The sequence below is a fragment of the Aotus nancymaae genome, unplaced genomic scaffold (genome assembly GCF_030222135.1).
Source record: "Aotus nancymaae isolate 86718 unplaced genomic scaffold, 86718_ANA_hifiasm-v0.15.2.pri h1tg000016l, whole genome shotgun sequence".
Classification (NCBI taxonomy): Eukaryota; Metazoa; Chordata; class Mammalia; order Primates; family Aotidae; genus Aotus; species Aotus nancymaae.
This window is the reverse complement of record NW_026988428.1, coordinates 32,089,248-32,112,918: the sequence shown is the minus strand read 5'-3', so window position 1 is coordinate 32,112,918 and position 23,671 is coordinate 32,089,248. Positions and strand designations below refer to the sequence as shown.

Here is a 23,671-nt window from a genome sequence, read left to right as displayed (position 1 = left end):
CAAGGGGAAAAATGCATTTTCAGCCATAATGACCTACGTTTAGTAGATATTTTGGAGCTCGTGCAAAAGGACGTCTTCAAGGGCCCTCTGCCTCCTTGCAATAGGGAGATAGTGATGTCAGCCAAACCTGGGGTTGGGTCCTGGTCCTGCCCATTCCTGTCTGACTTTGGCCTTGAAAGTCAGTCTGTGAAGTGGAGACAATTCTTCCTTTGAAGGGTGGTACCTGGTAGGTTCTTGGGAACTGTATTAGGTTTCCCCTCCTGAGAGTGGGTCTCTGTAGACAGTCACATACATTGTTCTGAAATCATCTGTTGCTGTCTCTGTTGGAGGTGCTTCCAGTGATGTGTAATTGTGTCTTATTTATCTCAGTATCCCTGCCCAGCATGGGGCCTTACATAACATACATGGCAGTCAGTCAGTGTTACAACTGGCTGGGTTTTAGGCTGGAAGACAGTGGAAATATACAAGCAAAGGCACAGTGTCTTGAATTTACACTTGGCCTGCAGCAGTTTTCAAATGAAAGTAGACCCCTACTTAGGAGGGCCGTTTGAATTGGGCCCCTTGTATGGTTTCTAGTGGGCCTGAGGGTGATTGCGAGACTGTTGAGGAGTGCTCTTTAAGTACAGAGGGAAGACTTGGTAAAGACGTGAAAGTGTGGAGGAAAAGGATTGAGACAGTCGAGTCCAAAAAATGATTCATGTGGTTTGGGCAGAATCTGAAATGAGAGGCCTTTGAGATTGACTAAACGTCTCTTGATAAAGAATGCAAATTCAGCTGGGCTCAGTGGCTCACACCTGTAACCCCAGCACTTTGGGAAGGTGAGGCGGGTAGATCACCTGGAATCAGGAGTTCAAGACCAGCCTGGCCAACATGGCAAAACCCTGTCTCTACTAAAAATGCAAAAATTAGCCAGACCTGGGATGGGGGCGCCTGTAATCCCAGCTACTTGGGAGGCTGACACAGGAGAATCGCTTGAACCCAACCAACCCAACGGAGGTTGCAATGAGCTGAGACTGTGCCACTGCACTCCAGCCTGTGCTACAGAGCAAGACTCTGTCTCAAAAAAACAAAACAAAACAAAAAAAGAATGGAAGTTCAACTAAGAATTAAGTGTCAGGGACTGTGCTAGAAGCCGTCTTGTGAGTTGCTTCATTTTATTGTCCCAGTACCCCTGGGAGGTTCATTTCCCCTGTTCCCTTTCACAGCTGTCAAAACTGCAGCCGTGGAGATGAAGTCCTTTGTCCAGGGGCTCTGTCCAGCTGCAGAGCCAGGTTATGAACCACTAAGTGCCCCTCATCGTTAAAGATACTCTGTTGTTGCGGGTGGCCGGGACCAGGCCCTTCCCTACGGCAGCTTGTCCCCAGGGCAGCTCTGGGAGCTGATGGCTCTGCATGGGCACTGGCACCCCCTGCTGGTCTGTGCTCGGGAAATGGGATGATAACCAGTTGCCAGAAAACAAAGGCACAGAATGAAGCAAAGGAATGAAACGGGGCCATGAGAAGCTTCACCCCTGTCTACCCAGGAGTTCTGCCCATTATGGCCAAGCCGAGGTGGGGGTGGGGGGTGCTGGATTTGACAACCAGATGGGTTCTGAGGGGCCTGCAGTGGGGCCAGCCCCACTGTTCATTCGTTGGATGACCTTGGGTGGGTTATTTCACTGCCCTTACTTCTGATAGCCATAGAAACGGGATGATGTGGGGTCAGAGAGTTTAAATAATTCACCCACATGACTGTTAGCTGGAATCCAGTGCTTAAGAGTTCACTTTAGTGGCTCATACCTGTAATCCTAGCACTTTGGGAGGCTGAGGCGGGCGGATCAGCTGAGGTCAGGAGTTCGAGACCAGCCTGCCTAACATAGTGAAACCCGGTTTTTACTAAAAATACAAAAAAATTGTCTGGGCATGGTGGCGTATGCTACTCGAGAGGCTGAGACAGGAGAATCACTTGAACTCGGGAGGCAGAGGTTGCCGTGAGCCAACACTGCACCATTGCACTCCAGCTTGGGCAACAAGAGCAAAACTCCATCTCAAAAACAAAAAGAAACCACAAAAGTTCACTTTATTGGCCTTTCTGTGGCCAAGCACCTGCTGGGTTCCAGGCTCTGGGGATACACGAGGTGAATGAGACACATGGTTGCTCGCTGTGCGGCATAGTGACTTCTCGGACCTCCCATTCCTTCTTACATTCCTGTTTAAGCCTGAGAAAGCCCTCTGCTTTTAAGAATGTGTGTGGTTAGATTGGGCTCACCTGGGTATTCAGTCCAATCTCCCCGTCTCAAACCCCTTGCTAATCCCACTGGCAAAGTCCCTTTTGCTACATAAGGTGGTGTATTCAGAGATTCTCGGGATTAGGGCATGGACATTGTTGTGTGGGGAAGGACAGTCTGCCTACCTAGTCAGCCCTCTAGACCCTGAAGATGCATGTTCATCCCAAATACAAAATGCTTTCACCCTGCCCCAAGGCCTCATCCCATTATAACATCAACTCAAGAGTCCAAAATCTGCTCTAAATCTCGTCACATAAATCACCTCAATCTGGCATGGGGGAGGCTCTGGGGATGACCCATCCCGAGCAGTTCCTCTTCCTCTGTGAACCTGGAACTCACAAAACCAGTTACCTGGCCCTAAAGTGTAGTGAGCAGCCACTCAGAGGGGTACAATCTAGTTCTGTCCCTGATCCAAGCGACCTGAGATGTGATATGGGCAAGAAAGATAAGGAAGAAACAATGAGGCTGTACACCCAGAAATACCAGACCACTAAGCCTCCTTTCCTCCTGGTCACACAGGACAGGGAAAGGAGTTTCTCCAAAGGGTCTGTTGGCACCTAATTCCATGTCCTGTGAGCTTGGGAGAAAGCTGAGCTAGACACTTTCCTTCAGTGGGTACTGCTCAGTTTAGAAAGTGGGTCAGGCCAGGTGCAGTGGCTCACACCTGTCATTCCAGCACTTTGTGTGGCCGAGGCAGGCTGATCTCCTGAAGCCAGGAGTTTATGCCCCCTGCTCAACATGGTGAAACCCTGTCCCTGTTAAAAATACAAAAATTAGCCAGGTGTGGTGGTACATGCCTGTGGTCCTAGCTACGCAGGAGCTGAAGCAGGAGAATTGCTTGAACCCAGGAGGTGGAGGTTGCAGTGAGCCCAGATCGTGATCCTGCACTCCAGCTTGGGCCACAGAGTGAGACTCCGTCTCAAGAGAAAAGAAAGAGAGTCAGAGTCAGGGCCTGCCCTGGGGTCTTCCATCAGACAGCTGTGCATTACTTGTAGGTGAAAATTTTCCCAGAGCACAGCTAAGCCTGGTTGTCCTGCGTGTAGGACTCCTGCATGTAGCTAATTATCAGCTCCACCTGGGCTGTTTTTACCTGGTCCCTACCCAATATCTTTAATTAGGATCCACGTGCTGGGGGCTCAAGAAAATCTAAGCTTTTAGAAAGCTCTCCGGTGAGTCTCATCATCAGTCAGGTTTGGCAGCCACAGATCTACAGCTTTCTGGCCCAGAGACACCTGGGGCATAGGAGGGGTCAGAGCTGCCCGTGACGCTGGTTGTGAACTGGTGAAGGCTCACTCAAGTGGGGACCCCGGAGCCCGGGGGACCAGGACCAAGGGGTCCCTGCATGCTTCAGGTTTCTGAGGAGGAGAAGAAAGGAAGACTGGAAAAGCCCATGTGGAGGAATGGAGCTGCTCTGCCTCCTGGACATCCAGGGCCATGCTTGCTACTGGGCCGTTGCAAGGTAGTGATATCAAGTTCCCTTTTTAAAAAGCCCTGTGACTGGTCACAGTGGCTCACACCCGTAATCTCAGCACTTTGGGAGGCCAAAGCGGGCAGATCATCTGAGGTCAGACCGGCCTGGCCAACATGGTGAAACACCATCTTTACTAAAAATACAAAAATTAGCTGGGTGTGGTGGTGTGCACCTATAATCCCAGCTACTCAGGAGGCTGAGACAGGAGAGTTGCTTGAACCCAGGAGGCAGAGGTTTCAGTGAGCTGAGATCATTGCACTCTGGCCTGGGTGACAGAGCGAGATTCCATCTCAAAAAAAAGAAAAAGTGAGCCCTTTTACAGAAAACTATTAAGTAAACAATAGTACAGTGGTACCTGAGTGACTGGTGTGTGGGTACTTGCTTTTTCTTGATGTTCTAGAGTAGAACTGCGCTGTCTAATGTGATTGTCAGCAGCCTCATGGAGCTACGAAGTACTTGGGATGTGCTGGTGTGACAGGCAGAGTTGCCAAACTCAGTAAATGAAAGTTTAGGATGCCTCCTCCATCAGTGTGGGCTGCACACAGTGACTTACTTCTTCCAGAATGGAAAGGGGGATAAAAGAGTAACATTACAGTGGCAAAACCTGACAGACTGCCTCAGCCAGCCAGCCAAGGTTAACGTCAAGGGATACATCAAGTTAAAGCACACCTGGGTAAGACACCAGAGGCCCTGGGGGACCAGGACTTAGAAGCTTCAAATTTCACAGCCCTCCTCTTCTCACTGCCCTCATGGGCTGGGCCTTCGGGAGCCTGATGGGACCACAGGAGGTCTCTTGGAGGTGTAGGAAGGCATGTGAGGACTTGGCGATTCCCATAGTTATGACAGCCGGGGTTGGTGCTTGAGACCTCTGATCAGAGCTGGTAATGCTGTGTAATGAATTGCCACAAACTTAGGAGCTTAAAAAAACAAATGTATTGGCTGGCCACAGTGGTTCATGCCTGTAATCACAGCACTTTGGGAGGCCAAGGCAGGCGGATCACCTGAGGTCGGGAGTTCAAGACCAGCCTGACCAACATGGAGAAATCCCGTCTCCACTAAAAATACAAAAATTAGCCAGGCTTGGTGGCACATGCCTGTAATCCTTGCTACTTAGGAGGCTGAGGAAGAATTGTTTGAATCTAGGAGGTGAAGGTTGCAGTGAGCTGAGATCGCACCACTGCCCTTCAGCCTGGGTGACAAAGCAAGACTCCATCGCAAAAAAAAAAAATAAAAAGAACAGCCTTGTTAATTTCCTCCCATGTGTTGATGCACTTGCTATAATATTTATTTCTGCCATTATGAGTCACCTGCTCCCAGGGCTGCCCTGCCCATTGCGAGACTTATTCTGTCTTCTTAAGTGTGACCTCTGCCTCCCGGGTTCAAGTGATTCTCCTGCCTCAGCTTCCCGAGTAGCTGGGACTACAGGCATGTGCCACCATGCCCAGCCAATTTTTGTATTTTGTAGTAGAGATGTGGTTTCACCATGTTGGCCAGGATGGTATTGATCTCTTGACCTTATGATCTGCCCATCTCGGCCTCCCAAAGTGCTGGGATTACAGGCATGAGCCACTGCGCCCGGCTGGGAAAAATCTTTTTAAAGATGCACGTATATAGTAAAATGCATATCCCAACACAAACGTTGTTGCACCTGTTGATGTGTGTCTTGAGAAGCCTGAGGTAGGGAAGTTTGGTAGGTGGAAGTTACTTTCCATCTCCTTTCTCATAGCATGACACATGGAAGAGGAGATTTTGGCTTTAGCATTTCACTGTGAGTGTCCTGTTTATTCCACGGTCATGGGCCTTTAGTGCCAAATTTACTTCAAAACCTTGTGAAATTATTTATGCAGAAAGAAATAATGAGGAATCTTGGGTAATGAAAAAGCAACCGGCCAGTTTTGCAAAAACTCCAACATGGGTGGTTTATAACTAATTGGAAAAACATGTCTCCTCTCAGTTGACTTAATCCTTTTTGCAGTGCTGGGGGCCTTAAGTGTTCCCAGAAGGTTTAAGGAGCATAATTAGCTCCCAAGGTGGTCAGCACAGTGACAAAAAAGGACAAAGGGCTCTGCCTGCCTCTGAGGGTCCTTCAGTCATGGCCAGCTCTGACTAGGGGAGCAAAAACCCTGTCTGTCCTCAGCCTTCCTGGCTATGGCAGGGGCATGGGGTTGGGAGAGCAGAGCGTGGACACTTGTTCTGGCTGGAAGCTTAGCCTTCGAAACAAGGTTGCAGAGGCAGAGTTTGAGACCCAAACAGGAGAAGGAGATGGCCCATGTTGATGTGCTCAGAGCGGAGGGTCCCGAACTGTCTGATTATAAGCACAGTGTTGGGTCCTTACGTACTTTTACAAAGTTATTTTCAGAGACACGGAAGTCAGTGGTCCCCACTTTCTCTTCCTCATTGGAGTTCTCTGGAAAAGAGTGTTCCCAGGGACAGAAGATCTGATGGGGCTATGGCCCCACCAGTGTCCTTAAGAGGGAAAGCTCTGTCAGCAGAGGGAACCTCAGCCCCGGCTGATCACACTGGCTACACTAGACCAGGATCTGCAGACACCAACAGCCTGCCCTAAGGTTCCCAAATCAGAGAGGTCCTGTCAGTCCCGGTCCTGGCTTTTGCTAGCCAGTCTCAGTCCCTGGCTTCGTCCCTCAGGGGGCTGATGCGATGTTGTTTGTGAGATGGAGCAAATGGCATTGCTCCTACCCCCACCAGGGTGGCTTCAGGATGAAATTCAACATGGGAAGCACCCTTCCCCACCCCCATGGACCAAAAGGTGATACTATTAGAGATATATGGGTTTGTGGTTTCCCCTTACTGTTTCCTCTTCGTTCCTGAAACCCTGCAAGAGGCTGCGCGGGAAAGGAAGTGTCTTTCAGATGCCTGAGTGCGGCTGGGAACGGCTGTCCCCAGTTAGCCAGGCTGGTTGGAGCCGGGCGGAAGTTGTCTGGGTTGTGGCTTTGAACTGCCAGAGCCACTGAGGTACAGGTGGCCCACTGCCAAGTGCTGCCAACCATCCTGCAAACACCACCATTGCTCATGCCTGGGAGACGTTCCAGCATTGACCAAAAGGGTTGCTAGGTCTTGTCCTGCTCAGGACAGGCCGCTCTAGAGTGATCTATAGTCATACTCTAAGGACAGATATGGGTCCTGTGCCTCCCAGGGACCCTGAACACAGAATGCCCATGACAGGACCCCAGCCCATGGGCATGACCCCTCTTGTTAGTATTAATTATGCACTTATGTGAAATGTACTTGCTCTTGAAGAGGGGGACAACCAGTGATTAAAGCAGTTGAGGGCAGGTCACCAGGCTGTTTCAGCCTCCATTAGGAAATGGCTCTGAGAGGGTTACTTTAGAGGGAAAGGTCTCCCTGTTGGAGGGGCTCTATGCTGGCCAGCCCCTTACGTTAAACCCGGGCCTACTCCAGCCGCCCAAGAACCTTCATTAAGTGGTTCTGAAGTAGGAACCGCTAATTTGCAGGGATCAGCATAAAATGAAAATAATTTTCAAAAATTAAGATTCAAGTGGGCTGGGTGCAGTGGCTCATGCCTGTAATTCCCAGCACTTTGGGAGGCCAAGGCAGGTGGATCATGAGGTCAGAAGCTCGAGACCAACTTGGCCAACATGGTGAAATCTCGTCTCCACTAAAAATAAAAAAATGGGCGTGGTGATGGGCGCCTGTAATCCCTGCTACTGGGGAGGCTGAGGCAGGAGAGTTGATTGGTCCCAGGAGGTGGAGGTTGCAGTGAGCCGGAATCACGCCATTGCACTCCAGCCTGGGTGACAGTGAGAGACTAATGTCTCAAAACAAAGAAAAAAAAAGATTCAAGCAACAGAGCATTCAAGCAAGCGTTAGGGACCCTTCTGAGCACAGGGCCCTGGCTGTGTAGTTTGTACACTGGCCTGGGTCTGGAGAGAGTGCAAGGCAGGCAGCTGGCCTGCACCATGTGGGTGAACTGAGTCACCCTGCCCTTTGCGGGGTTGATGGGGATCTTTTCTATGCTGTTGGCCTGGCAGGGCTGATGACATGAGCGGGGCTTACCCTGGTCTGGGCTGAATATGATACACTGGGACAAGTTGAAGGGAGGGGGATTGGAGTGGGGTGCTCCAGGGAGCATCATCTCTGTATAACAGGAAGTCCCTGAGCTTGGACACATGACTTAATCATCTGTCACAAGGTTCAGAGTAAAACCCAGAAGGCCAGGGCAATGATGCATTTAAATGGTCACTATCCAAGTTAGCATTTTCCAGTATCATTAAAAAATGTTTTATAGATATGAGGTCTCACTGTGTTGGCCGGGATGGTCTTGAACTCTTGTTCTCAAGTGATCCTCCTGCCTCGGCCTCCCAGGGTGTTGGGATTACACTCATAAGCCACTGCAACTGGCCTCCAACACTGTTTTAAAATTTTTGATGTATCTGTGATTTTGGATTATACCTGTTTTGTTACTTCCATTAGAGAAAATTGAATTGGCCAGGTGAGGTTGCTCATGCCTGTAATCTCAGCACTTTGGGAGGTCGAGGTGGGCAGATCACATGGTGTTTCTCCTGTGATAGTTTGAGACTAGTTTGGACAACATGGTGAAACCCTGCCTGTACTAAAAACACAAAAATTATCCAGGCATGGTGATGGGTGCATGTAATCCCAGCTACTCAGGAGGCTGAGGCAGGAGAATCTCTTGAACCCATGAGATGAAGATTGCAGTGAGCTGAGATCATGCCACTGCACTCCTGTCTGGGCCACAGAACAAGACTCTGTCTCAAAAAAAAAAAAAAAACCTTCAAAAGCAGATTTTTGCCACTGCCAGGTGACCTTACTAATCACTAACCATGGGTGTACAAGGACAAAGGAAATCAGGATGAAAGAATATGTGCCTTGTTTTCTTTGCCTTTGACCTTCAGCCCCATGCATTCCTGCAAATGCTTTGCCCATGGCAAACCTTTGAAGACCTTAACTTTTCTGTTTTAAGTGAGATTTCCAAGTGATTTTATGTTGTCTGGAAAAGGACTATCTCTTTACCGGAGAGCAGTTGGTATCTGAAGAGAATGAGATTAGGTTGCTAAGGACACCTTTGTTTGCAATGCAATGTTTGGTTTATATAAATTATTGGTAAATAAGATAAATAAGTTTATTCTTTCTTACAGACGGTAAACCAGAAGGGAAATGTGTTACAGGGCAAAGTGAGTCATGGGGCATGGGAGACTCAGATGGAACAGGGCTCTGGGACGCTTCTCTTTCTTGACTTGGGACCTCTTTCAATTTTTTTGTATTTTTAGTAGAGACAGGGTTTTGCCATGCTGCTCAGGCTGGTCTCGAACTCCTGACCTTGTGATCCGCCCAACTCTGCCTTCCAAAGTGCTGGGATTATAGGTGTGAGGCACCACATCTGGCCGTGATATATTTTTTAATGTTGCACCTTTCTCAATAACATGTACAGCGTTCAAGTATTTCTTGATAACATGTACAGCATTCAAGAATCTTTGCATTCAAAGTATTTCATTGAAAGACTTCTTCATATGGATTGTGTGTGCATATTTTAGCACATTTATTTCTGAGAGCTTTGTTTTTTTGGGGTGTGCTGTTGCAAATGGGATGTTTTCTTCTCTTTTCTAACTGCTTGTTTGTACATAGGAAGACCAAGGTCAGGTTTGGTGGCTCAGGCCTGTAATCCTAGCAGTTTGGGAGACTGAGGCAGAAGGATTGCTTGAGCCCAGGAGTTTGAGACCAGCCTGGGCAGCATAGTAAGACCCCATCTCTTTTTTTTTTGAGATAGGATCTTGCTCTGTCACCCAGGCTGGAGTGCAGTAGTGCAGTTCTGGCTCACTGCAACCTCCACCTCCCAGGTTCAAGCAATTCTCATGCCTCAGTCTCCTGTGTACCTGGTATGAGAGGTGTGTGTCACCACACCCGGCTAGTTTTTGCATTATTAGTAGAGTCAGGGTTTTGCCATGTTGGCCAGGCTGGTATCAAACTCCTGACCTCAAGCAATCCACCTGCCTTGGTATCCCAAAGTGCTGGGATTACAGGCATGAGCTGTGGCCAGCCCCATCTGTATAGTTTAAAAATTAAGAAAAAGAAGGCTGTTTAGTGTGTTACTTTTGTACCTAACTCCTTAGCAAAATCTGTCTGCCTCATTTTTCAGAGTAAATATAACTATTTCACCTTCTGCTTTTTTTCTTTAATGTCTTACTTTCCTTCTTGTCTAGTTTCATCAGCTACAGCCTCCAAAGTAATAGTGGTAACAGAGGGCATTCTTTTGTTCCAAAGGTTGATGGAAGCTTCTGTTGCTTCCATCCCTTACAAATGATGCTGGACTTTGGCTTGATGGGTGTGTGTCTGGGTGTAATTTCCTGTATTGTGTGTAATTTAAGGAGGTACCTCTCTTTCTAATTTAATAAGTTTCTTTTATAAATTTTGTAGTAAATTTTGTCAAATGCCTTTTCAACATCTATGATGATTATGATTTTCAACATATTAATATAAATGAAATGAAAAGTTCTAATTTTGAGCCATCCTTTTCACACTGTACAAGTCTCACTTGGTTTAGGTAACTTTTTTTGAAGCCCCAGTGGGGTTTATTTGCTAATATATTATTTTGGATTTTCATACATTGATTTTTATGTAAATGTCTTATCTTGTTTTGTTTTAGAGATAGGGCCTTGCTCTGATGCCCAGCCTGGAGTGCAGTGATGTGATCACAGTTTATTGTAATTTTAAACTCCTGGGCTCAAGTGATCCTCCCACCTCAGCCTCCTGGGTAGCTGACACTATAGGCACATGCCACCACACCTGGCTAATTTTTAAATTTTTTGTAGAGACAGAGGCTTGCTATGTTGTCTAGGCTGCAGTTCAGTGTACATTGTAGGTTTGAATTATTGGTCTTTCAGCTGGAATCATTCCCTCTCCCATCGTTTGTCTTTAAATGCTGGGCAGGCACACACACTCCACCTGTGCCTCCCAACTGCAAAATATTGATGTTGTCCAACCTGCCTTGAGAAGGGAGAACTGTTTTTCCCTCTTTGTATCTCTGCTGGTATCCAGTGCACTGCTGTGTTTTTGGTAAATAGTTGACCCACAGAGTGTGGGAGGCAGGAAGGGAAGCCTTCTGCATTTCCTTTCTGGACCCAACATCATGGATTCATTAAGCATATTGGGAAAACAGCAGGTCATGTGGCCGCACACTCTAGTTGCATCTGACTCTGAATTGCTCAGGCCCCTGCATGCCAGTGATTTGCTTTCCTTTGTGAGTTGTCTCTTCACTCATATTCCTAGGCTGAGTTCCCCAAAACAGTGGCTAGCATAGCAGCTGTAACAGTTGTGGGTGCATTTCTGATCTTGCGTGACCTGATTTACAGGGTATTTAGAATAAGAGCTACCTATCATGGCTTGGGATATGGCTAAAGTTTACTTGACTTTCTTTCATAAAGCAACTGGTAGAATATGTGGCATAAGGCTATTATTACAAAAGCAGAAGTGGTGGGGGGTGATTGAGCTTGGGCAGCCTTGGGAGGCAGACAGGCCCGCATCAGCACCATCCTGGCCATTTGTAGGTTATACGACCTTGGGGGAATCCCCTGAACTCCCTGAGCCTTTGTTTCTTCCCTCCTTAAGGAGATCATCCATTCCTCATTGGACTATTGTAAGGCTTAAGATCAAACATCTTTCAAGGCACTTGAAGCAGTGCCTGGGCTCCGGGGTCTTTAGGCTGTAACCATAGCAAACACTCAAATCCCAGCTGCTCTCTCTTCTCTTCCGTCCAGTGTGGGAATGTGGAGGACTAGCCTTCTCGTTCCCATTTACCCTGGGGTTCTTTCTTCTAAACTTCATCTAGCACCTGCTGTGCACCAGGGATTCATGGGTGGGGAGGCCAGGAGGGACAGCTGAGTCTGGCGTCTGGCTTTCAGCTTGCCTCAGTCCCCATGGCTGACACCTGGCTCTTTGCTCTGGGATCTGGACCCTGCAATCTCCTATCAAAGGCTCAGCCCAAAGAGGGCTCGAGGGCACCCCCTATTGGTGAGAAGATTCTGTAGCTGTCCACGTCTCCCCATCTCCTGAGTGGATGATCAGCCTCAGCAATCCAGAGACACATTCTTGAATTCTGCCAGCTTTATTTTTCAGTTGAAAATTCAAAGGAGAAGGTTATGTTCAAAAAGAAAGTAAAAAACTTTGAATGCTGTAGCCTGGGGGCCTGAGTTCAGAGTTGCCCCCACAAAAACAGAGGCCCTCCAAAGCATCAGTCCATGTGTGTCTACCCCAAAGAGAGGAGTTTTCTACTTGGGCTTCTGGAGGGCTATCAGTTCCCCTCAAAGAACCTCCTGCCTCAGGAGACCCCTGGATCCGGCACGGAAAGCCAGTTTCAGGCAGCTGAGAACCTGGCTTGGTGTCCTCCTCTGCGCAGTTAGTGTTCTGAAGTGGTGGCTTCCCACATGACTGTTGAATAAGTGAATAAATACCTTGGGCATGAACAGGAGCTGGGTAGAGCTCTCTCTGCAGGGCTGGGACTCACTGGCTGCGCTGTCTCCTGGTTTACAGTGGAAATATGGAGGAAGTGGGAGAATTACCCAGACCAGTGGGAGAGTTTCATGTCCTCAGAAGTATTTTGAGTGCAGTGGCAAGCAGCAATTCTTCCCTGCATTTGCAGCATGTGTGGTTCTGAGTTTCCCAGCATTCCATGCTGGTTATTCTGTCCCAGCCAAGAATCATGCCCTGATAAGGAGCTGGAATTATAGTAGAAGGTGAAAGAGTTTGAAGTCTTTGGCAGCCTATTGCTGGCTTAGACAAAATTTCAAACTGTAAAGAAGAGGGAAGAGAAGTAAGGCCAGGCTATGGGTCCCAGAGGAGAGGGGCCCCTGCTGTTTCCTGAGATAAATTATGCTGGGGCCCCTATTACAGCCCCTGGCCCTCCTTATTAAAAGGACAACCCTCCATTCACTCTCACCCATCTCCCTCTCCCCTTTCTGTAAGAGCAGCAGGCTCAGGTTGATGAGTCCCTACACCTGCCAGGCCTTTGCAGGCAGTGGTGTTAGGCCTAGCTTGCTGAGTTCCTAGGAAATTGAACAAGCATCTATGGAGTGCTCACTCCATGTCAGGCTCTGCCTCTAGCACCCTGGAGACAGAAGACCAAGACGTAGTTCCCAGCCAAGGGGAGAGTGGAACCTTAGCACGTGATGCTTTGAGAGCTCAGGATGCATCCAACCCAAAGTGCAGGCTAAAGGGAACTCTCACTGTGTGGGTGGGATCTTCAGTACAGCATGCAGTGCAGGCTGCTCTACTGTGTCCCCATCAAGTGCGGTGGTCAAGGGCACAGACTGGACACTCAGAGCTACCAGGGTAAGGAAGCACTCTTCTATCCCTCATCTGCTAGAACTGTTTAAAAGATAGGCTTTATTTAATTTTTTTGAGATGGAGTCTCACTCTGTCATCCAGGCTGGAGTTCAGTGGTTCACTGCAACCTCTTCCTCCCGGGATCAAGCAATTCTCCTGCCTCAGCCTCCGGAGTAGCTGAGATTACAGATGCCTGCCACCATGCCCAGCTAATTTTTGTATTTTTAGTAGAGACAAAAATTTTGTATTTTTAGCTGGGGTATGGTCAGGCTAGTCTCCAACTCTTGACCTCAAGTTGTCCACCCACCTTGGCCTCCCAAAGTGCTGGGACTACAGGCATGAGCGATTGCACCCTTCTATTTATTGTTTTGAGATGGAGTCTTGCTCTGTGGTCCAGGTTGGAGTGCAGTGGTGCAATATCTGCTCACTGCAACTTCTGCCTCCTGGGTTCAAGTGATTCCCCTGTCTCAGCCTCCTGAGTAGCTGCAACTACAGGCATGAGCCACCACACCTGGCCAGGAAGTGCCCTTCTATCCCTCATCTGCCAAGAGAACTGTCTAAAAGATGGGCTTTAGGTGGCCTTTTCTGCCATCTCTTTCTACTTCATTCTGGTTCTTTTTCAGATATGTAATTTTCAGTAATTAGTAAATTAGCTGATTGGCTAAATTAATTACTAAACAAATTAGCAATTAGTAATTTTAAGAATTTCTAGTTCCCTGCTGAAATCTATAATCTGTGTCTAATAAGCCTACTATCTGAGTCCTGTGGGTCTGTGTCTATTATTGTCTGTCTATGCTAGTTTTTACACTTAGAACTTTATCTCCCTAAGAGTGTTTTTTATAACTACAGTGTTCATAATCATATCATCATGCCTAGCACAGAGGTGCTCAGTAAATATACATTTCCAATGTAAAAATTTTAAATGTAAAACACATATGAAATTTTCCATAACCATTTTAAAGTACACAATTTAGCGTAAGTACATTCATATTTTTGTGCAGCCAAACTCTGGAACTCACTAAATCCTGCCAAACTGAAAATCTATCCCCATTAAATAAGCCATTGCTGCTCCCTCCCAGCTCCTGGCCGCCACCACTCTGCTTTCTATCTCTGTGAATCTGATTGCTCTAGGTTCTTCACGTAAGTGGAATTGTACGGTATTTCTCTTTTTGTGACTGGCTTACTTCACTTTGCATAACATCCTCAAGGTTCATCCATGTGCTAGCATGTGTCAGAATTTCCTTCCTTTTTAAGGCTGAATAATGTTTGACTATATGGAGAGACCACATATTTGTTTATCTGTTGGTGGACATTTGTGTTGCTGCTCTCTTTCAGCTGCTGTGAATAACACTGTGCCAAGACCAGCTCAGCCGTGGAGACCCCAACCCAGGTGGCACTGAAGGAATTAAGACACAGCCAGAGAGAGAGAGAGAGCAAAAGGTGGGTTCAGAGTGGAGCACCAGGGGTCTCACAGCATTTTTAGCTGAGAGTCCAGAGCAGACTCTGACCTACGTATTTATTCTTGACTTTCCAGTGACAAGTTTTACAAGTGGATGCTCTGTGTTCTTTCACTGGTTAAAGGTAAACTAACCAGGCAGCTAGTGTATGTTTACTATAGGTTCAAGACAAACTAGAAAGCGCTCTTTACGAGGGAACAAAGGAAAGGGTCACATATCCTGTGTTCAGAGAACTAATTCATCTGGCGTGAGACATACTTACATTGGTTACTGTTTTATAGTGCTTTGAGCAGTTTTCTGCTTTGAGGGGCCGACTAGGTTTCCCTTGCCACCGCTCTCAATAGGATTTCTCACACACGTCAGAATTTGCTCTCAACAATGCTGCTATGAACATCAGTGTATAAATGTGTGAGGCCCTTTCAATTGTAGAGGTACATACCCAGAAGTGGAAATGCTGTATTATATGGTAATTCTTTGTTTTGAGACAGAGTCTTGCTCTGTCACCCAGGCTGGAGTGCAGTGGTTCAATTTTGGCTCACTGCAACCTCCACCACCTGGGTTCAAGTGATTCTTATCCCTTAGCCTCCTGAGTAGCTGAGATTACAGGCCTGCACTGCCATGCCTGGCTAATTTTTGTATTTTTAGTAGGGAAGGGGTTTTAGCATGTTGGCCAGGCTGGTCTTGAACTCCTGGCCTCAAGTAATTGGCCCACCCCATCCTCTCAAAGTGCTGGGATTATAAGTGTGAGCCACCATGCCTGGCCTATTTTTAACTTTTTGATGAATTAACATACTGTTTTCCACAGCTGCAGCTCCATTTTAAACTCCCAGTAAGGGTACACAAGGGTTCCAACCGCTCAGCATCCTCGTTAACACTTGTTATTTTCTGTATTGATTACAACCATCCTAATGAGTCTGAGGTGGCATCTCCTTGTAGGTTTTCTTCTTTTTCTTTTTTGAGATGGAGTCTTGCTGTCACCCAGGCTAGAGTGCAGTGGTGCGATCTTGGCTCACTGCAACCTCCACCTCCCAGGTTCAAACAATTCTCCTGCCTCAGCCTCCGAAGCATCTGGGACTGGAGGCACATGCCACCACACCCAGCTAATTTTTCTATTTTTAGTAAAGATGTGGTGTCACCATGTTGGCCAGGCTGGTCTCAAACTCCTGACCTCAAGTGATCCACCCACCTCGGCCTTTCAGAGTGCTGTGATTACAGGCATGAGCCACCATGCCTGGCCTCTCCACGTGATTTTGGTTGAGTTTCCCTAGTAATTAGTGATGGTGAGCATCTTTTTATGTGCTTATTGGCCATTTGCATCTTTTATTTGGAGGACTGTCTGTTCAAGTCCTTTGCACGTATTTGAACTGCGTTAGTTGGGTTTTTGTTGTTGCATTGTGAGAGTGCTTTATATATTCTAGATGGGAACCCTTTAACATAGAATTTGCTCATCTGTCCTGTCATTCTGTAGGTTGCCTTTTCACAATGTTAATATATCCTTCGATGCGATCCAATTTGTCTACTTTTCCTTTTGTTGTTTAGGCCTTTGGTGTCATATCCAAGAAATCATTGCCAAAGGAAGCTCTCCTTCTGTGTTTTAAGAGTTGTCGACTGGGAATGGTGGCTCACACCTATAATCCCAGCACTTTGGGAGGCCAAAGCAGGTAAATCACGAGATGAGGAATTTAAGACCAGCCTGACCAGATAGTAAAACCCCATCTCTACTAAAAATACAAGAATTAGCTGGGCATGGTGGTGGGTGCCTGTAATCCCATCTACTTGGCTCTGAGGCAGAGAATTGCTTGAACCCAGGAGCTGGAGGTTGCAGTGAGCCGAGATCATGCCACTGCACTCCAGCCTGGGTGACAGAGCGAGACTCCATCTCAAACCAACAACAGTTGTATAGTTTTAGAGCTTACAGTTAGGTCTTTGATTCATTATTGAGGTTTTTTTTTCTTTAAATGTGATATAAGGTAAGGGTTTAACTTCATTCTTTTGCCTGTGGATATCTAGTTTTCCCACACCATTTGTTGAAAGACCGTCCCTTCTCTGATTGAATAATCTTGGCATCCTTATTGAACTCATTTGACCGTATGTATAAGGGTTTCCTTCTGCACTCTGTACTTCATTCCACTGGTCTCTCTGTATGTCTTTACTGCTTTACCACACTTTTGACCACTGTAGCTTTTAATAATACATTTTGAAATTGGGAAGCAAAAGACTTCCAACTTTGTTATTCTTTTTCAAGATTGCTTTGACCATTTGGGATCCCTTGAAATTGTGTATAAGCTTTATGAAATTTATAAGGATGGATTTTTCTATAATTGAAGAAAAAAGGTTACTGAGATTTTGGGATTACACCAAACCTGTAGATCACTTTGAGTCGTATTGACATCTTAATGAAACTAAGCCTTATAATGTATAAATATGAGATGCCTTTACATTTGTTACACAACCGGTCTCTGGAACTCTAAATCCTGCCAAAGTCTTTGCCTCCTGGTTAAGTTTATTCCTATTTTGTTCTTTTTGATGCTATTGTAAACAGACTTTTTTCTTTCTCTTTTTTTTAAAGATGGTGTCTCACTATTTTGCCAGGCTGGAGTACAGTGGGTATTCATAGGCATAATCATTATAAAAACTGACAGCATTGACCTCCCAGGCTCAAGTGATTCTCCTGCCTCAGCCTCCCAAATAGCTAAGACTATAGGCATCCACAACCAAGCCCAGCAGGAACCGTTTTCTTAATTTCCTTCTTGGATCGTTGATTGTTAGTGTGTAGAAATGCAACTGACATTAGTATGTTGATTTCATAATCCTAAAACTTTGACAGATTACTAGTTCTTACAGTTTTTTTCACGCAGTCTTCAGGATTTTCTACAAAGAAGATCATGTCATTTGTTAACAGAGATAATTTTATTTCTTCCTTTCCAATTTGGATGCCTTTTCTTTTTCCTTTCTTTCTTAATAGCTCTGGCTAGGATTTCCAGTATTATGAAAGCAGGCATCATTGTTTTATTCCTCATCTTGGAAAACTTTGTCTTTCATCATTGAGAATGATGTTAGCTGGGGGTTGTTCATATGACCTTTATTACATTGAGATTATTTCTATTTCTAGTCAGTATGTTTTTAATCATGAAAGGGTATTAAACTTTGTTAAATGCTTTTTCTGTACTAATTCAAACAAATAGTCATGTGTTTTCTTTCCTTCGTTCCATTGGTGATATCTTACATTGATTTTTATATGGTAACCACCTTTGCATTCCAGGAATAAATCTTACTTGACGATGTTGTAGAATCCTTCTATGACACTGTTGAATTCTCCTTATTAGTATTTTCTCGAGAACTTTTGCATCTGTATTGATGAGGGATAGTGGTCTGTTGTTTTCTTCTGGTGCTTTGTCTGCCTTTGGTATCAGTAATGCTGGCCTCACAGAATGAGTTTGGAGGTATTCTTTTCTCAGTATTTTGGAAGAATATGAGCAGGATTGGTATTGATTCTGTAAATGTTTGGTACAAGTCACCCATGAAGCCATGTGTTCTTGTACTTTTCTTTCAAGTTGTTGGTCACTGATTCAATTTCCTTGGTAGTGATAGATCTGTTTTTCCATCTTCTATTTCATGTATTTCTGTTCTAACATTTATTTCTTTCCTTCTCCTAGCTTTGGGTTTAGGCTGTTCTTCTTTTTCTAATAATTTAAGGTGCAAAGTTAGGATTTTGGTTTGAGAATTTTTCCTTTTTTCTTTTATTTGAGAGAGGGTCTTGCCACATTGCCTGAGCTAGTCTCAAACTCCTGGGCTCAAGCAATCTCTTGACCTCAGCCTTCCAAGTAGCTGGGATTATAGAACAGTGTCACTATGCCTGGCTGCTGCTGCTTTTTTTGTGTGTGTGGGTGTTGGGGAAAATGGAGTCTAGCTGTGTCACCCAGGCTGGAGTGCAGTGGTGCAATCTTGGCTCACTACAACCTCCTCCTCATGGGTTCAAGTGATTATCTTGCCTCTGCCTCCCAAGCAGCTAGATTACAGGCAGTTGCCACCATGCCTGGCTAATTTTTATGTTTTTAGTAGAGACGGGGTTTCACCATGTTAGCTGGGCTGGTCTTGAACTCCTGACATCAGGTTATCTGCCTGCCTGAGCCTTCCAAAGTGCTGGGATTATAGGTGTGAGCCACCGCCCCGGCCAGATTTCTTTAATGTAAGCATGTACAGCTATAAATTTCCCTCATAGCACTGCTTTTGCTGCATCCCATAAGATTTGATATGTGATTTTGTTTCAAAATACTTTTTTTTTTTTCCTTTTTTTAAATCATACTTTAGGTTCTGGAATACATGTGCAGATCATGCAGGATTATTGCACAGGTACATACGTGGCAAGGTGGTTTGCTGCCTTCATCCCCCCATCACCTATATCTGGTATTTCTCTGCTCATTATCCCTCCCCACCCCCGTTGTCCTTCCCCTAGCCCCCCCTACTGACCGCAGTGTGTGATGTTCCCCTCCCTGTGTCCATGTGTTCCAATTGTTCAACACCCGCCTATGAGTGATAACATGCGGTGTTTGGTTTTCTGTTATTTTTCTTTGATCCATAGTTTTGTAGTATGTTGTTTAGTTCCCATAGGTTTGTGGATATTCTGGTTTTCCTTTTGCTATTATGATTTCAGTAATTTAAAATGTATTATTATTGCTTTGAGGCCTAATATATGATCTTTCCCAGAGAACATTCCACATGTACGTTGAAGAATGTGTATTCTGCTGCTGGGTGAAGTCATCTGTATATGTCTGGTAGGTCCAATTCATCTATAGTATTGTTCAAGCCCTCTGTTTCCTTCTTGATCTTCTGTCTGGGTGTTGTATCCATTATTGAAAGTGAGTTATTGGGCCAAGCACGTGGCTCATGCCTGTAACACTAGCACTTTGGGAGGCCAAGGCGGGTGGATCACTTGAGGTCAGGAGTTCGAGACCAGCCTGGCCAACAGGGTGAAACTCTGTCTCTACTAAAAATAGCTGGGCATGGTGGTGTACACCTGTACTCCCAGCTACTCTGAGGCTGAGGCACAAGAATCATTTGACTCCAGGAGGTTGTGGTGACCTGTATCACACCACTGCACTCCAGCCTGGGCAATGGAGTCAGATTCTGTCTCAAAAAAATAAAAAAGGAGGCATTGAAGTCACCTACTCTTATTATACAACTGTTTCTCCTTTCATTCTGTCAGTGTTTGCTTCATATATTTAGGAGCTCTGAGGTGCATTGCATGTACATTTATAACTGTTACATCTTTTTGGTGAACTCACTGCTATTATCTCTTATAACAGCTTTTGACCTTAAAGTCTATTTAGTCTGAGATTAGTCTAGCTCCTCCTCCTTTTTTTTGGTACTATTTGCATGGAATATCTTTTTTTATCCATTCACTTTCAACCTATGTGTAAGTTTCTTACAGTCTTTTGATTGTGGAATTGATTTGCATTTTTAGACTGTCATCTGATGAAACTCACTACTCTGGTGGCTGACTGTGCCATGAGGCCCACACCCAGGGACTCAGTGAGCAGTTGCTCTGGGAAGACTCCAGCACACCATTTGTGGGGCCTCCTGGTGCCACTCTGTGGATTGTTTTCTGCATGGCTTATGGTTTGTTTTCTCAGTTCCTTCCTTCTGCCTTCCTTTGTGCTTAATTGACTTTTTGTGTGACACACTTAGAATCCTTTCTCATTTCCTTTTGTGTACATTCTACAGATATTTCCTTTGTAATTACCATGAGGATTACATAAAGCATCCTGAAGTTATAGCAATCGATTTTAAACTAATAGTTCAATCACATACAAATACTCTACTCCTTGACAGATCTGCCCCCTCCTATGTTGTTGATGTTACAAAATATATCTATATTTTAGAGAGGGTCTCACTCTGTCACCCAGGCTGGACTGCAGTGGCACTGTAATAGCTCATTGTAACCTCAAGCCCCTGGACTCAAGTAATCCTCCATAGCTGAGATTACGGGTGCATGCCACCATGCCTAATTTTTTTTTTTTTTATAAATTATGTATTTAATATAGACTTATGGTTACACATCTCAAATCCAATAAAATAATTAAAATCAGAGATGAATCAAAACTCCAATAATACAGGTCTTTATATGTGGCTTCAAATGTCCACCTAGCATCCTTTTGTTTTGACTTGAAGGACTCCCTTTAGCATTTCTTGCAGGGTAGGTCCCAATGTAATGAACTCTCTCAGCTTTTGTTTATCTGAGAATGTCTTAATTTCTCTGGTCAGGTGCAAGGTGGGAGGATCACATGAGGTTAGAGGTTCAAGACCAGCCTGGCCAACATGGTGAAACCCTGTCTATTAAAAATACAAAAACATGGTGGTGGACGCCTGTAATCCCAGCTACTTGGGAGGCTGCACCACTGTACTCCAGCCTGGAGGACAGAGCAAGACCATATCTCAAAAAGATGATAAAAAGTGTCTTAATTTCTTCCTCTTTTTCTTATGAGAGTTCATAAGATGCCTTTGTTTTGTAACTTATAACCACCTTTTAATTTTTCCTTCAAATTTAGCTTAATTGGTGACTGCTTTTCTTAAATACTTCACTGGTATCGAAGAGAGGGGAAGAATTTAGCCCTTGATTAAAAAAAGATAAACCTGGCTGGAAACAGTGGCTCACACCTGTAATGCCAGCACTTTGGGAGGCTGAGGCAGGTGGATCATGAGGTTCGATGTTCGAGACCTTCCTGGCCAACATGGTGAAAACCTGTCTCCACTAAAAACACAAAAAAATTAGCTGGGCATGGTGGCACATGCCTGTAATCCCAGCTACTCAGGAGGCTGAGGCAGGAGAATTGCTGGAATCTGGGAGGTGGAGGTTGCAGTTAGCTGAGATTGTGCCACTGAAGTCCAGCCTGGGTGACAGAGCAAGACTCTGTCTCAAAAATTAAAAAAAAACAAACCCTAAGAGGAAGGGAGAGGACCTTAACTGCAGAAAATACTCCATTGTTACCCTGAGGCTACAAATCTTCTGAGTTGCTTATCCTCCCAGATGTTTCGTTGATGGCTGTAGTAGCTGACGGTTTCGTATTTACACGGTCAGAACAATGAGTGCTTCTGCTTGATTCCCAGATTCTCTAAGATTCCTGTGGAGCCACACCACCTCCTATCTTGGCACTTCGTGAGTCCAAGGCTGCTTCCAGAGAGGATCTGGTTGGTAGACCATGACATTGATTCCTGCCTCTTGGCAGCTCCCACCTTTTTGGTCCTAGAAGAGTGGTTTTTCTAGTACACTCATAAGCGGATGCTGAAATCACAACCTGGCCATTTGGATGTTCAACTACTGCTTTATGCTGCGGAGTCCCTGGAACTCACCAACCCATGCCGGAACTCACCGGAGCTCAGGTGTGTGGCACTACATTGTTTCTCTAGGACAGGAAGTGCAAACATTGTTCATGCATTTATTTCCCATTTTTATACTTTGGAGGTTTTGTTTTGTGAGACAGGGTCTCACTGTCATGCAGTCAGGAGTGTGATCATGGCTCACTGCAGCCTTGACCTCCCAGGTTAAAGCCATCTTGCCTCAGCCTCCCAAAGTGCTATGAATACAAGCGTGAACCACTGCACCTGGCCTACTTTTGAGCTTTGAGTTCTTTATATATTCTAGAGATGAGTCTCTGCAGATGAGTCCTTGGTCTGATAGGTGGTTTATAAATGTTTTTCCTAATCTGTAGCTTATCTTTCCAACTTCCTAATCCAGTCAGAGAGCACAAATGTGGTCTCTCTTGCAAATACTCTGCTGCTGTAGCAGGAAAGCAGACACAGTATGTAAATGAACATGTGGATGTATCCCTTGAGTAAGTGTCCACTTGTGGTAAAGAGATCTCTAGACAGATCAGTGCTGAGAGGTTATTTCATTACGTAATAGTTGAGCTGGGTATAAACTCTAACCTCGTGCTTACTTTCTCTTATTCCACTGTCTGCTGTTGCTGCTGGTGGGAAAGCAATTGTCAACATGTTCTTCCTTCTTTCCACCCTCCTCAGTAGCTTTTAGGACCTTTTCTTTGTCTTTTCTGCAATTTTGTTTTGATGGGTCTAGGTATGGATGGATTTATTGAATTGGGGATTGTGCCTCCTGACCCTAAAGGGTCCTGTCTCTGTTTTCATTCTGGAATTTTTTTTTTTTTTTTTTTTTTGAGACAGACTCTCACTCTGTCGCCAGGCTGGAGTGGAGTGGCAAGATCTCAGCTCACTGCAACCTCCGCCTCCTGGGTTCAAGCATTTCTCCTGTCTCAGCCTCTGGAGTAGCTGGGATTACAGGTGCACACCACCATGCCCAGGTAATTTCTGTATTTTTAGTAGAGACAGGGTTTCACCATGTTGGTCAAGCTGGTCTTGAACTCCTGACCTCAGGTGATCCACTCATTTTGGACTCTCAAAGTGCTGGGATTATAGGGATGAGCCACCACACCTGGCCTGGAATTTTTTGAGACATGTTGGATCCTCTCATTTCATCCTCCCTTTGTCATATTTTCCAATTGATTACTTTTCTCTTCTGCTGTTGAATTTGTGAAGTTTTAAATGTCTGTGAATGCCAGCCACTAATTCTGGCATCTGAAGCTCTTGGAAGTCCACGCCTCTTGTTTACACTGACTTCTATGCCCTTTTAGAGGGGCTTTGGCTGTGGCAATCATATGCAACACTGGCTGAAGAATCTCTTACCACGTAGGCTCTCATGCTATCTCAAGGTAGCTAGTGTTAGAACTGAATTAGAGGGACACCCTGGTAGTGGGGACAAACCCCCACACATTTGCTCACAGAAGTCAGCTTCTGTGTTGATGATGATTGTTGGGGTATGAGAGCAGAGGGAAAACAGGGGCTGAGCATTTTTCCTAAACAGTGTGTAATTCAAACCCCTAATGACACTGGGCATGGTGGCTCATGCCTGTCATCCCAGCACTTTGGGAGGCCAAGGCAGGAGGATCACCAGAGGTCAGGAATTCATGAACAGCCTGGCCAACACAGCAAAAACCCATCTCTACAAAAATACATGCCTGTAGTTTTGGGAGGCTCAGGCAGGCATATTGCTTGAACCTGGGAGATGGAAGTTGCAGTGAGGCGAGATTGCGCCAATACACTCCAGCCTGGGCGGTTCATAAACAAGACATAAATTGACTCACAGTT

The 23,671-nt window shown here is 45.6% G+C and overlaps 1 long non-coding RNA gene across 1 annotated transcript; it reads left to right on the top strand.

Annotated features, from left to right (window-relative positions):
- The first annotated feature begins 14,321 nt into the window (after positions 1-14,321).
- On the top strand, positions 14,322-21,291 carry LOC105709522 (uncharacterized). The gene is made up of 3 exons (XR_010342973.1): positions 14,322-14,495; positions 18,824-19,287; positions 19,977-21,291. It is a non-coding gene; the product is annotated as an uncharacterized LOC105709522 (long non-coding RNA).
- The last annotated feature ends 2,380 nt before the right edge of the window (positions 21,292-23,671 follow it).